Raw genomic sequence first — 13611 nt, forward strand, 5'->3', positions numbered from 1 at the left:
TAAATATTTTTAAATGAAAGAAAGAGCTCTTGGCCTCAGTGAGTTTACATTCTATTGGAGGTATTATTTCAACTCAGGTTTTCCTGATTACAGGTACAGTTTCCTATCCTGTACACCATGCTGAGTTACCATTCTTGTTTTGTTAGGTTTTTATAAAAATAAATGTACACTTTCCAATCGACGGCAGTCATCAGGCAGGCTAGAGTGAGCCAGGATGGGGGCCTACAAATACATCCAGGAGCTATGGAGGAAGAAGCAGTCGGATGTCATGCGGTTCCTCCTGCTTGTGCATTGCTGGCAGTACCGCCTGCTGTCCGCTCTGCACCGAGCCCCGCAGCCCACCAGACCCAACAAAGCTAGCAGACTAGGGTACAGGCCAAGCAAGGATGTGTCACCTACCGTATTCATGTTCGACTTGGTGGACGAAAGCACCCAGTTCCCAAGGGTGCAACCTATGGTAAACCCGTGCATCATGGTGTGAATCAGCTGAAGTTTGCCAGAAGCCATCAGTCTGTAGCAGAAGAACGTGCTGGCCGCCACTGTGGGGCCCTAAGAGTCTTGAACTCCTACTGGGTGGGGGAAGATTCAACCTACAAATTATTTGAGGTTATTCTTATTGACCCATTCCATAAAGCTATCAGACGAAACCCCGACACTCAATGGATCACCAAGATAGTGCACAAACACAGAGAAGTACGTGGGCTTACCTCAGCTGGCCGGAAAAGGAGAGGTCTTGCATGCTGCTCGGAGAAGGCGCAATATTCTCCAACTACATCGATACCACTAATTGGTGCACATTAATTTGTAAACTTCGGTGTCTAATAAACAACATCTATGATGTTTTAAAAAAATGTACAAATCTATTATTTTATAAAGAATGTAAATAACTTTGCATAAGCGCAGGTCATCACCAGAAGAGATCTATCAATCTTTTGAAGATAAGTAAGGGATTAGGAAAGGATCTGAAAACTTCTTTAATACTGTTACCTCATTTGTATTTGAATTATTGTAATATATGGGATATTAAACATTTATCTTTAATATTTACATGTTAATAATATTCCCCATAATTGTTTAAAAAAATAACTATGAAATGACAGAATTCCAGCAAAATCAAATTTTGGGGGGAATGATGACTCTTAGAAATATTTAAAATATATTTCTTTGTTATTAACTGTGAAGTTTACTGTATGGAGCCCCTGCTCTCTGCAGACAGAGTAAATGAGAATGACAACTTCTATGATAGACAGGGGGGAAAATGTACATGCTGTTCAAGGATGTGTGAAAATGCAGATTGACACAAATTGAGTCAATATTTCGGAAACCCTTCATGCAAAACCAGCAGGAAAGCCAGGAAAACAATGAAGTGGAAAGCCAGAGGGAAGAGAGGAGGTTTTGTCAATACAGATACACATCAGTTGCTTTCAGCAGTACTGTACTGATGTTAATGTATTTTACTAAATACAGAAAGAAACCTGATAGCAATTTTAAAATGCTAATTATTTTTTCTATAGCCCATAGCGACTGATATGTTTTAGGGACTCCATTCTCTCAGGTCATTTATTTTGATCATCTGGGTAACAAATAGAGAATTTTTTTCCCAAAATATTGTTTTTCTGATCATATGTTCCAATGTTGATGCCTAGGGTATGGAAAACAGCCTGTATTTTACACATACACACCCACACCCACATATATAGAAGAGGTATATAGATACCACCAACAATTTTTATTGGTACTTCCCCAAAGAGGAAACTCTTTCTTCCGTAGCAGGTTGGCATTTCTTCAATTAACAGTATTTTTTTCTTTTTTTTTATTTCAATAAACGGTCTTAAGTGAATTGTCTAGAGCGCTCGGAGATTAAGTGACTTAGCTAGGTTTATACAGCCTGTATGTGTCACAGAAATGAGTTGACCCCAATCTTCTAGGGCAGGTGTCTATCCACTACATCACATTGATTTTATAGATACTTAGGGAATTTCTCCAAATATAGAGACTATTACATACATGAAGTCAATTCTTGACTACAATTTGCCTGTTCATTGGCTAATTGGTCCTTACAAAATGTAAAAGAATGGATGTGGCATAAGAAGACTTAGTTCCAAGTCTTAGTCTCCTCACTTAACTAGTCACATTTCCTTTGGTTAGCACTTTAATCTCTCTCAGGCTCAGTTTTCTTTGTCGGTAAAATAAGAATAATAATACTTGCAGTTTCTGGTACCTTCCTACAGACATGCTCGAGAATCAAATTATTTATAGTGTTTTACAGCCATGTAGGGCTATATAAATGTAAATTGTCACCATCATCATTATCGCTATCATTTTAAAAATCTGTATCTTCATCACCATCATACTGATTACTGGGTGACCTTGGACAAGTCACTGTGCCTCAGTTTTCTCATTTGTAAAGTGAAGGATTGAAGGAGATGGCTTATAAGGTCCTTTCCAGTTGTACATGTATGAAATGGTCATCTTCATCATCATCATTATCATTTGTTGTTGTTAATGAAATACTTAGGGACCTTTTTATGACATATGGTTCAGTTGTTCTACACAGCTCAGTCAGCGTTGCAGTCTGTTGTCATCCTGACCTCCAAACCCAGAGGGCTCATTACTACTAAATATTCATTGGCAGTTTTTAATAGGAGAACTACAGAGTCTGATTCTGAAACCAGGACGCAGAAGTATGGACACCCTGGATTTAGAATAATTGTTGTTCACCTACAACCCTAAATCATTATTTTTCCTTTAAACAACAGACACATAATGAACCAGAAGCTGAGAATGAGTATGACTAATCATGCTCCTGCTCTTTTTTTTCCCCTCACCAAATCACCCATAAAGTTAAGCATAAAGTGGCAAAGGTCATCCCTGGCCGGAGGGAGTGGCACTTATTTTTTAGGACCAGGCATGTATAGGGTGAGGTATTTTTGTCATTTGCTGTTTTGACTGACGTGTAAGCTTCAAGGACACCAAACTATTTGTAGGCTATCCCTATAGAGCAATGGGGCACACAGGTATCCTCTCTAATTCAGGGAAAGTGCTATCATGCCTGAACACTTAGGTCAGATACACATATTTCCAAAATGAGACTGTTGAAGATATGTAGATTAAAAAGAGTTTTTAAAAAATCAATGTGACCTTGAATAAGATTATACATTTATCTTAAAAAGGCAATTTTTCATTTGAGTGCACAGAGGGATATGAATAGAGTGGCTCTCTTTTTTTTTTTCTCCACTTAGAGAAGAACATTTACTACTTTACCCAAAATTTTTTTTGCTATGAAAAGATATATTAGTAGGCACCATAAATAATATACAATACAGTAAAACATTTTATATGGATAATGCATTTTATAGATTTCAAAGTCCCTTAAATTTAGGTATTCTAAATTCAAATCTAAGATACTTTCTGTCACCAGATATTATATAGTAACTTCTTGTGAACCCATAATAGTTTGGAAATAGTGTATGCTATTTGCTTGAATATTCTGGTTAAATGAGAGTTACTGCATATGACATTCTTTTGTGGTTGTTGTTGTTTTGTAGGAGGGGCCACCTGCAACTTCTCTGGCATAAGAAACTGTTGAGGAAAATCCGCAAATGCAGACCATCAACTGTTTTGCATCTTAAAGAGTCTTTGAGAGTTGTTTAGGTCACTGAGGGATTAAAAGTCTTGTCTGGGCTCACACAAAGATAGATGAGGCTCAGATCCAGAATTTGCTGGCTCTCAGGCAAGGATTAATAATTTTTATTGTATTAGCATAAAAGAGTCAGTTCAGAGCAATGGACAGTGTTGAATTTGGAGTCCAAGGACCTATATTTGAAACCTGTTTCAAATCTACTGTGTGACTTTAGTGTTCTCTTACATATGTGTATGTATATGTATATATGTATATGTATATATACACACATATATAAACACCACATATACACAAGTATGTGTATGTATATGTGTGTGTACATATATGTGTAGACACACACACACACACACACACACACACATATATATATATATATATATATATATATATATATATATATATATATACACACACACACACACACACACACATATATAAAAAGGGGTTTCCATGTCCCCCTAACATCCTTTTCCTGGTAAAATGTGTGCTCTTATGAAAAAGAATAATTTATACCTGAGTATACAAAGCAGCTGACAGCTCAGTGGATAGAGCACTGGCCCTAGAGTCAGAGGAAGACCTGAGTTCAAATCCATCCTCAGATACTTACTAGCTGTGAAATCCCAGGCAAGTCACTTAGCCTCTGTTTGCTTTAATCAATGGGACAAAGAAATGATAAACCAGTCCAGTATCTTTGCCAAGACAAGACAGTATGGCCCATGAGGTCACAAAGAGTTGGACATGAGTGTATGACTAAATGAAGACCAGGCAAAATGTAATCTTCATTTGAGGATTCAGAAGGTACTTCAGACTTCCATATATGGACATCAATTACTGTTATACACTGCTTAAAAACAATAGCAACGACAATGAATTGGACTTCATCTTGTATTATTGAATGAATGGGAACTTTTAATAGTATATTTCATTCACAAAAAAGAAAAACAGTATTTTACATTAAAAGGATAATTAAAAAGGTATCTATCATTGCCTTGCTTGTTCTAAGGTCAAAATTCCAAATATTTATTTAATTATTCCTTCTCATGGTGTTTATTTCTTTTAATATCCACCATTGCCAATAAAAGGAGGCTCTACTTATCCAAGAACACTGCCTCCCTATTTGTAGAGTTCCTAAATAAGTATTCTTTTATCTTCTTCTCTGATCTAGGTTAACAGGAGGCTCATTGGAGACAACTCAGGAAAAACTATTATGTATATACTTATATGTTCTAATATTGTATGTCTCCAAAAAGTATGTAAGCTTCCTGAGGACAGAAATTGGTTTTGGTAATTTTGTTTGCATGACCACAGGACTTGACACAGTGCTTTGGACTTGGGAAATGGGGACAGGGGAGTAATGCCCAAAAGAGAACAGTTAAGTTCATTAGCTATAGCAATGGTTAGGATGACAAACTGCCAAAAAAAAATCCTAAAGGGGCACATTTTCAAATATTCCTTAATGGTTCTCTCCCAGATTGTTACAACCACTTTCAGTTCCTAATTATGCATTTTTGCTACTATTTGTTAACAGACACTGACATTTACTGTACACCTGCTCTGTTTCCAAATCTCAAGTCTTTGCTCATAAGACTGAAACAAATATTTGTTGGATTGGATTGAAAGCTCTTGGGAGAACTAATCTTTTACTTGTTTCATTTTTAACATTGTTAAACAAAGAACATCAGCGCTAGGTTTTGGAAAGCAGTTTGGAATTCTGCCCCAAAAGTTACTAAACTGCCTTTGTCTTTTGAGCCAGCTGTATCACTGCTAGGATGATACACAAAATAAATTAAAGGAAAAGAAAGGATCCTTCTGCATAAAACATTGAAAACAGCTTCTTTGCAGGGAGCCAAAGAAGAAAAACTAAGGAGGTATTCTCCTATTAGAAAATGGCTAAATCAATTATTACATATGAATGACCATAGAAATGATGGGATTAACAATGTCAGAGGAAACTAGGAGGGCTTCTTAGCTCTATGTAGAACAAAGTGAACAGAATACAGATAATACATTATAAAAGGATAGCAACTTTTTAAAGAAAAAGAATCATGAAAGACGTTAGAACTTTGATCAATGCAACAATAAGCAACGAGTTTAAAAAAAATGAAAATGAAACATACCATTCATTTTTTTGCCAGAGAGATAATGAATTTAAATTCACAAAAGGCCAATGCCAGGCTTTGTTTTCCTGTATTATGGTTGTTTTCACTGAGGGCTTTTTTTTTCCAAACTTACTTGATATATCTATGGCGTTGGGGGAATAGAGGGAGGGAAGGCTAGAATAATAAAAGGAAGAACGCATAAAAATAAAAAGTTAGTAGGACTAGATGAGGTCTTAGATATCATTTGATTATATGATCATTGAGTCAACTTGTAGAGGACCTCAGAGATGATCTCATTCAATCCCCAGGCTAGAGTGGTTAAGCGATTTTCCCCCAAATCATAGAAACAACATGTCTGAGACAGGATCTAGAACTGGTTCTTTCTGCTCCACAGTCAGAGGCTATTCTACTGTGCCAAGCTTCATCCAACCCATCATCTTATATATGAGGAAACTGAAGCACATGAAAGTAGTGTGAGTTTTTGTTGAGAAGTAGCTGAGGTTGGGCTTAAATCTAGAGCTTCTGCCTCTAAATACAGTCATCAACTGCTTCTCACAATTCAGTGTACTTTGGATTCAGTTGTGCTACCTCTCCATTGAGATCCAGAGATCATGAAGGTCTTTGAAGGGTTTCCGTAACAAAGAAAGAAGGAAGAAAGAAAGAAAGAAAGAAAGAAAGAAAGAAAGAAAGAAAGAAAGAAAGAAGAAAAGAAAGAAGAAAGGAAGGAAGGAAGGAAGGAAGGAAGGAAGGAAGGAAGGAAGGAAGGAAGAAGAAAAGAAAGAAAGATTTAAAATTTCTTACCCAGGCTACCACATGTGGACAGTTTATCCCCCCTGCTCTTTGCTAAAACTGAAAATACTGATGACTCTTTGTGCTGATTTATCTGATTATCCATTAACACATGGTAAATGTAAGAATCCAGACAACCTATTCCTTCTTCCTTTCTAATTTCATCCCCCCTCAATAATTCCTCACTTTCCTAACCTTTATATTTATGTGAAATGTATGAGGATCAGGGGAACAAACATATATATATATATATATATATATATATATATATATATATATATAAGCACCTAGTTTGCTTCAGGCAGTGTGCTGATCACTTTACAAATATTATTCCATTTCATCCTCATAATAACATTGTGGAGTTGGTGCAATTATAATTATTTTACAGTTGAGGAAACTGAGGCAGACAGAGTTAAGGCAACTTGTGAAGGATCACACAGTAAATGTCCAAGGTCAAATTTGAACTCAGGCCTCCTTGATTCTAGGTCTAGCATTTCATGCACTGTCCCATTAATGTTAGACTGATTATCCAGTAGAATACAGGTACTTTACTTCCCCCTTCCTTCATCCTTAATATCCACCTCTGCAGACTCCTCTCCAATAAAATCTTTGAACTTATTTCTAAGCTTAATCATCCCACAATTGTTATTACATATAGTATTAATATGATATTTTCCACTAGTCCCTGACATAAATTATGTGGCTAGATTTTCAATTATTAATACACAAACCATTTAATTTTTATTTCTATTTTTTTAGTAGATTTTAAATGCAACAACAATTAGTCAATGAGCCAAGTACACCAACTGATACATATGCATGAATTCGTGTGTAAGTCCATAAGTATTTTCCTGTGATATCTGAGGAATTTTAGAAATCAGTTTAAGTATAGCCAATGTAAATGAAATGGTAGGAATTCCTATCTATGCAAAGGTTTTTGGTTTTAGTTTCAAGATTCACATCTCTTGCTTGTGTGCTTGAAATTTTTGTGGGGATAAAAGAAAATTACAATTGTGGTACTATGTGGAAGCTTCCGGGAAACAAATGCAGTAGCCTTTGTATTCAGTCTTAGTGATGATAGAAGACATAGATTTTATCCTAAGAATTTTGTCTCAGGAGCATATGACAGTTGAGATATTTTATCATCAGCCCAACAGCTTTCACTTCGTAATCTAGCCTGAGCAGTACGTTCCTACTACACAGATCTATAAAGGTGGAGTATTTTCTCTGGCACCAGCCCAAGCTGTACTTGAATAAATATCTTACTATTGTTGAGGCCACCTCATGCTAGCTGGAGCCTGCAAAGTAATTGAATGAATACTATTTTATTAAAATGAAGATGATTTTCTTTCAGTATTACATAATACCAAATTAAGATCATTACAGATGAATGAATTGTGGTAGAAGTTACAAAAACATGATTTCTTAAGTAAGTTTTTTAAAAAGAATAAAAGTTAGATAATTACAATCTGTTGTCAGTCTAGAGTAATTTGTGATTTTATCATATATATATATATATATATATTGAATTAGTTAATTAGCAGATTATTTCTTTAGCATGTATTAAGCACATTGTGCCATATTAAGGACAAAGAAGAATGAAAAAGAGGTTGAAGAAAATTTTCTGTTGCTCCTTGAAATCATCATTCATAGGGGAAGAAAAAGTATTCTGGTATTATGGAAAGCAATTTGTAACTATGCTCCCCAAATTATTAAACTGTATATATCTTTTGATCAAATAATAATACTACTAGACCTATAAAATCAAATAAAGAGAAAAAGGACCCATGCATACAAGACTACTTATAACAGCTCTTTTTCAAGTGACAGAATTGGAAAGTAAAAGAGTATCAAACTTTTGGAGAACAGTTGATCAAATCATTATACATGGATATAATGGAATGCTATTGTAATTTAAGAAACAATAAAGGAGACACTTTCAGAGAACCTGCAATGACTTGTGCATGCAGAGTGAAGTGAACAGAATTAGGAACATACCTTATCCAGGGGTGGAGAAACTGTGGCTTCAAGTCCATAGGCCTTCTAGGTCCTTAGGTGAGGCCTTTTGACTGAGTCCAAGTTTTATGGAACAAATCCTTTTATTAAGGGGATTTGTTCTGTGAAGTTTGGATTCAGTCAAAGGGCTGAGCTTGAGGACCTAGAGGACAACATGTGGCCTTGAGGCCACAAGTTCCCCACCCCTGTCTTATACCATAGCAACAGCAGTATAAAGGCAAACAGTACATAAACATTTGAGAATGCTCTTTGAATTGACTTCTGGGTCATGTAGTCAACAAGAAAGAGGATGAGATTTTCTTTTCTGATTCTCATGATCTTTCAAACTTATCTAAAAATTATCTAAAAATTATGTGCAAGAGATAAAACAATTTTAGCTGTTTCCATGGTTTAGGAAGCCAAGGAACCAAATAAGGTAAAAACCAGAGAACAATAAAGAAGACTAATAATCCCTTATCCCTAACCTGCTTACCTTCCCCTCCAGTTCCCACTGGGCTCAGCCAGCAGGGCTACACATGCTCATACACAGGCTTGCCGTAGAACTCAATGCTACACTCCTCTTTCCTCGGATCTAAAGTTTGAACAGTCTGAGGGAACAGGATACCAGCGCTCTGTGCCACAATAAATTCCACCACAGAACTGAGAAACAGAAGGAATTGGGGCAAGACACATAGGAATGGCTGTGAGGGACTCCATTAAGACCAAGGGAAGGAGCCTAGAGTGTGGGACAGAGACCCAAACCCAAATTAAACTCAGAGACTTGTCGAGGTGGAAGCAAAAGTTACTTTTTCATTCCAATCTCGCGAGAAGGGGCCTCTGCTTCTCCGGTAGGCTTCCAGCAGGAGAGAGGCCAGGCACAGAAAGCAAAATGAGATTATACACCCCAACACAAAAAACCTCCACCCACCACTATCCCTTACTCCCATTGGCTGGGGAGGTGGGCTTACATCGTAGGCATGAAAATTCAAAGACAAAGAACAAGGAAACAGGGTATAGCCAATCCAAACATACATGTCTTTATTTAGTAAACCTAATGCTGAAGCAGCAGTGGTGTGGTGATCAGGAAGGGGTTTAGGGCTGAATTCCCATGAGTTAGGTAATTCCTAGGAAAATGAAATTTACTGCAATTTCACCTCCCGAACCCCCTTCCCCCTTATCCCAGAGACAAGAAAAGGTGGGAAGCTTTTCAAGGGCAAGCAGTTCAGGTTGGGGGCAGGGCTATTCTTTCTGCTAAGCATTTAAAAAAAAAAACAGGGTCTGAGCAGGGAAGGGTTTTGAAAACAACAATCCAGAAATATTAACAAGAACCACTGATCCCCTGAGGAAGCTTCACTTTTGAGAGGTCATCTCTCACACTAGCATTCAATTGGTCCCAATTCTGTTCACCCAGAAGTCACTTGGGGCAGAGATAAAGGCTAGTGACTGAAGAAAGCTGAGAAGGCGTTGAGATACAGCCCTCAGGGAAATTCCTGTGAAAAAAGAGGGAAACAGAAAGTGAGCAATTGGACAAAATAATAAGGTGGGGGGGGAGACTGAAATTACCTAAGACCTTAGGAAGATGAAAACTCATTAAAGTTCCTGAGCAAAAGAAGATAAACCAAATGGCAAGGTGTGAAAATGCCCTCCAGGTCAGCTAAATGAATCCAGCTAAATGAATATATGACTTGTTGTTGTTGTTGTTGTTGTGCTTGCTCTTCCTTCCTGAAGAGGACCATGACATCAGGGAGATGATGACATGACTTGTAATTGACTTTGATTTGAGTGAGGGAGGACTGTACAAGTCACCAGCCTCACTTTCTCCTTCAGAGCCATCTGGGTCCAATGGCCAGATATTCGTCAGGGTGACTGAAGATGGCCCCTATCTATGGCTAAGTATCCCACGGCAGAGGAAAGTGAATCAATGCCTGATGAGGAAGAGAACCATGGGATTCCCAAGAGAGTGTGAAACCACAAACAGATCTTCCTGAATGGTTTAAAAGAGAAACAAGCTTTGTAAAAGCAAAAAAAAAAAAATTATGTATGCACAGCAGAAATAATTAGCAGAATGGAAAAATCTTGAATAAACAGCAGCAAGCCTCACAAACAAAAGAGAATAATTAACTGAGAATGCAAATAAACTTAAGTGAAGAACAATCTGGAAGAAGACAAAGAAAAAAATTAACATCAAAAGAAAGCACAATTTCTATACAAACAAAATATATTGATATCTGCAGGAGGGTGTGTGAAGATGACTGAAATTGTATAGGTCTCCCAGAAGAACATGAGAATTCAAAAAAAAAATCCTAGCAATATAATGCAAGGAATGATACAAGCATGCTGCCCAGAATTTGTGAACACAGAAGAGAAAGAGCCAAGTGAAAGAATCCACTGATTGTCTCTAGAAAAAGAAAACAACAAAACAACCCATGGTGAAAACTCCAAGACACATAATGATAAAATTTAACAATTTCTCTGATAAACAACAAGTTCTACATGTGAACAGGAGAAAGAAAAGAAATGCAAATAACAAGCTTATTCCATATCCACAAGAAGAAAATTCAGGAGGGAATAGAATAATATATTCTAAAGAGCAAAAAACACAAGATGCAACCCAAGATATCCTTCCCTGATTTTTTGAGCCTAATCATTAATTAAATAAAAAAGAAATGGCCATTACATTTAAAAAAAATAGAGACATTTGGAACATTCCTAGAAAGAAAACCAAACTTGAAGAAATCATTTGCTTCTCAAACACCCGAGGAAACAACAGCAACTGGACAGGATAAACAAAAGAGACCAAGGACAGCGACAACATGACAGGCAAACCTTGAAGAGATTTCTTTCTAAATGCAAACCAAGGGACAATGACGAAAGCAGAGGTAAAATACAAAATATTGGTGGAGAAAGAACCTTAAATATAGTGAAGTAAACCTTCATTGGCATTAAATTGCAGAATAGGACTGTGCATATAGGGGGGCATAGAACGATAGAACGGATTTAAGATGTACTCTAATCAAGTTAATGGCTAAGAATGAAAGGAAAATAACACTTTTAGTCTCTCAGGAAGAAGGGAAGCAACAGGAGAATGAGCAAGGAGGCTAAGGGGGGAATTGAAACTGGGAGAAAGAAAAGAGCAAAATCTTCTTTCAGTGGTGAGAAGGGGAATACCACTGGTAAATGCTTCCATGAGAAAAGAGAACTAGTCTATGAAAGGAGATTGAGACATAGCCATATGAGACTAGATATCTGCAGGAATTTGCTGCTTAGAGAGACCATTCACACTAATTCAAGGAAAGGGGAATCAGAGGCATTGGGGGCAAATGAGACCTGGATGAGTGGGAGGGCAAAGATATCTGACCTCAGGGCCAATGGGGTCAGAGGGATGATAAGGAGGTTAAAAGATAGTAACTGAAATGCACAATGAGGAACTTAGGAAAATTTCTCTACCATGAGACAAAAACATCTCTGTCACCTGTAAGAATTGATGTGTCTGAGTTAGGCACAATAGAAAAAAGGGCCAGGGATAGGTGGCATGGTATAAAGGCAATAGCATAGAAACTATTTTGGAAAGGGAACCCAAAATATACATCATAGAAGTGTTAATTCCACAAGGAATACAAGGACTAAGTAACCATAAGTTAGGAATGAAATAATGAAAGTCTAAAACATACAGAAAAAAAGAAGCTAAATAGTGACAATAATGAGGACATGATACTTTTTAGAAAAATAAGACACAGAAAATGAAATTTAAAAAATACAAAACAACTAACCAACAAAACAAGCTGAAGGGGAGGAAAACAAGGTGGATTTCATTTAACTACTTGAATGAGAAGAAATTAAATAACTAGATAAAAGCAAGCAAAAAAGGAACTAATAAGCAGACATCAAAAAGTTGGGGAAAGGGTAACAAACAGGAAGGGATGGGACCTGGAGACAGAAAGGGGTAGGAGAGGAGAAACAGAGTCAGTGGGAAAGTGTTGCCATAAAATAGGAAAATCTAAAATAATTGAAGATATGATAATGTATTTAAAAATTAGGAAGGGCTCTGCTCCTTTTCTCCCCAGTGCCACTGAGTTAGACTGTGCTGCCAAGACTTTACTGCCCTGGGAACCATGGCTTCTGGAGTAGCTGTGAATGGTGAGGTAATCAAAGTTTTTAATGAAATGCAAGGACATCTACACAAGATGAGATCAAAAAAGAAAGAAAGCAGCTCTCTCTTGTTTAAGTCATGACAGAAAACAAGTAATTGTAGAGGAAGCAAAGCAGATCTTGGTGGGTTACGTTGGTGATACAGTAGAGGACTCCTACACATCTTTTGTGAAGTAGCTACCTCTGAATGATAAGCTTTGTATGATGCCATGGAGGAGACAAAAGAATCTAAGAAAGAAGACCTAGTTTTTACATTCTGAGCTCCTGAATGTGCACCTTTAAAAAGCAAGATGATTTATGTTACTTCTAAACATGTCATTAAAAAGAAATTTACAGGTATTAAACACGAGTGGCAAGTAAATGATATTAAGGATTGATATTAAGGATTGTGCAATGCTTGGAGAGAAATTGAGAGACAATGTAGTAGTTTCACTTGAAGGAAGACCTTTATAAAATGACAGTGAAGTGCCATCAGGCAGTAGCTGTCATTTCTGCAGCTCCACCAGTTGGAATAGAGTTAGGTTTTTTGTCCCTTTCCATACCTTCCCAGAAAGCATAAAAGAGATGTCAGTAATTTAAGCAGCTTACCAGTGATTGCCATTAGACTGTTTCATCCTGGTAGTTATGTGCAGAACTCGAGGAATGTCTTTACTTCGCATTTTAGCCAAAACAAATGGCTTTAGGTATCCCTTGCAGAGCTAAAATAAATATGATAGTCTATATGAATAGCTTAAAAAAACTTCAAAAGGTTAGCTAATCAACTGCTTTGAAAGTATGGTCAGATGCTAAACTTCAGTATTACAGTTGCTCTTGATTGCAGTTTCAGAAGTTCTTATGCTTTGTACACCTAACCTTCCTTGAATATGCCTATCGTAGCATGTGTATACACACACATACACAAACATACAGACATAGAGATAAATAGATATATAATAT

The 13611-nt window shown here is 36.9% G+C and overlaps 2 pseudogenes; both read left to right on the plus strand.

Annotated features, from left to right (window-relative positions):
* Positions 1–210: 210 nt before the first annotated feature.
* LOC110223255 (large ribosomal subunit protein eL15 pseudogene) lies at positions 211–801 on the plus strand (annotated as a pseudogene).
* Positions 802–12638: 11837 nt separating this feature from the next.
* LOC110223231 (cofilin-2 pseudogene) lies at positions 12639–13128 on the plus strand (annotated as a pseudogene).
* Positions 13129–13611: the final 483 nt, after the last annotated feature.

This window comes from Phascolarctos cinereus, unplaced genomic scaffold, assembly GCF_003287225.1.
Source record: "Phascolarctos cinereus isolate Bilbo 61053 unplaced genomic scaffold, phaCin_HiC Scaffold_4;HRSCAF=312, whole genome shotgun sequence".
Taxonomy (NCBI): domain Eukaryota; kingdom Metazoa; phylum Chordata; class Mammalia; order Diprotodontia; family Phascolarctidae; genus Phascolarctos; species Phascolarctos cinereus.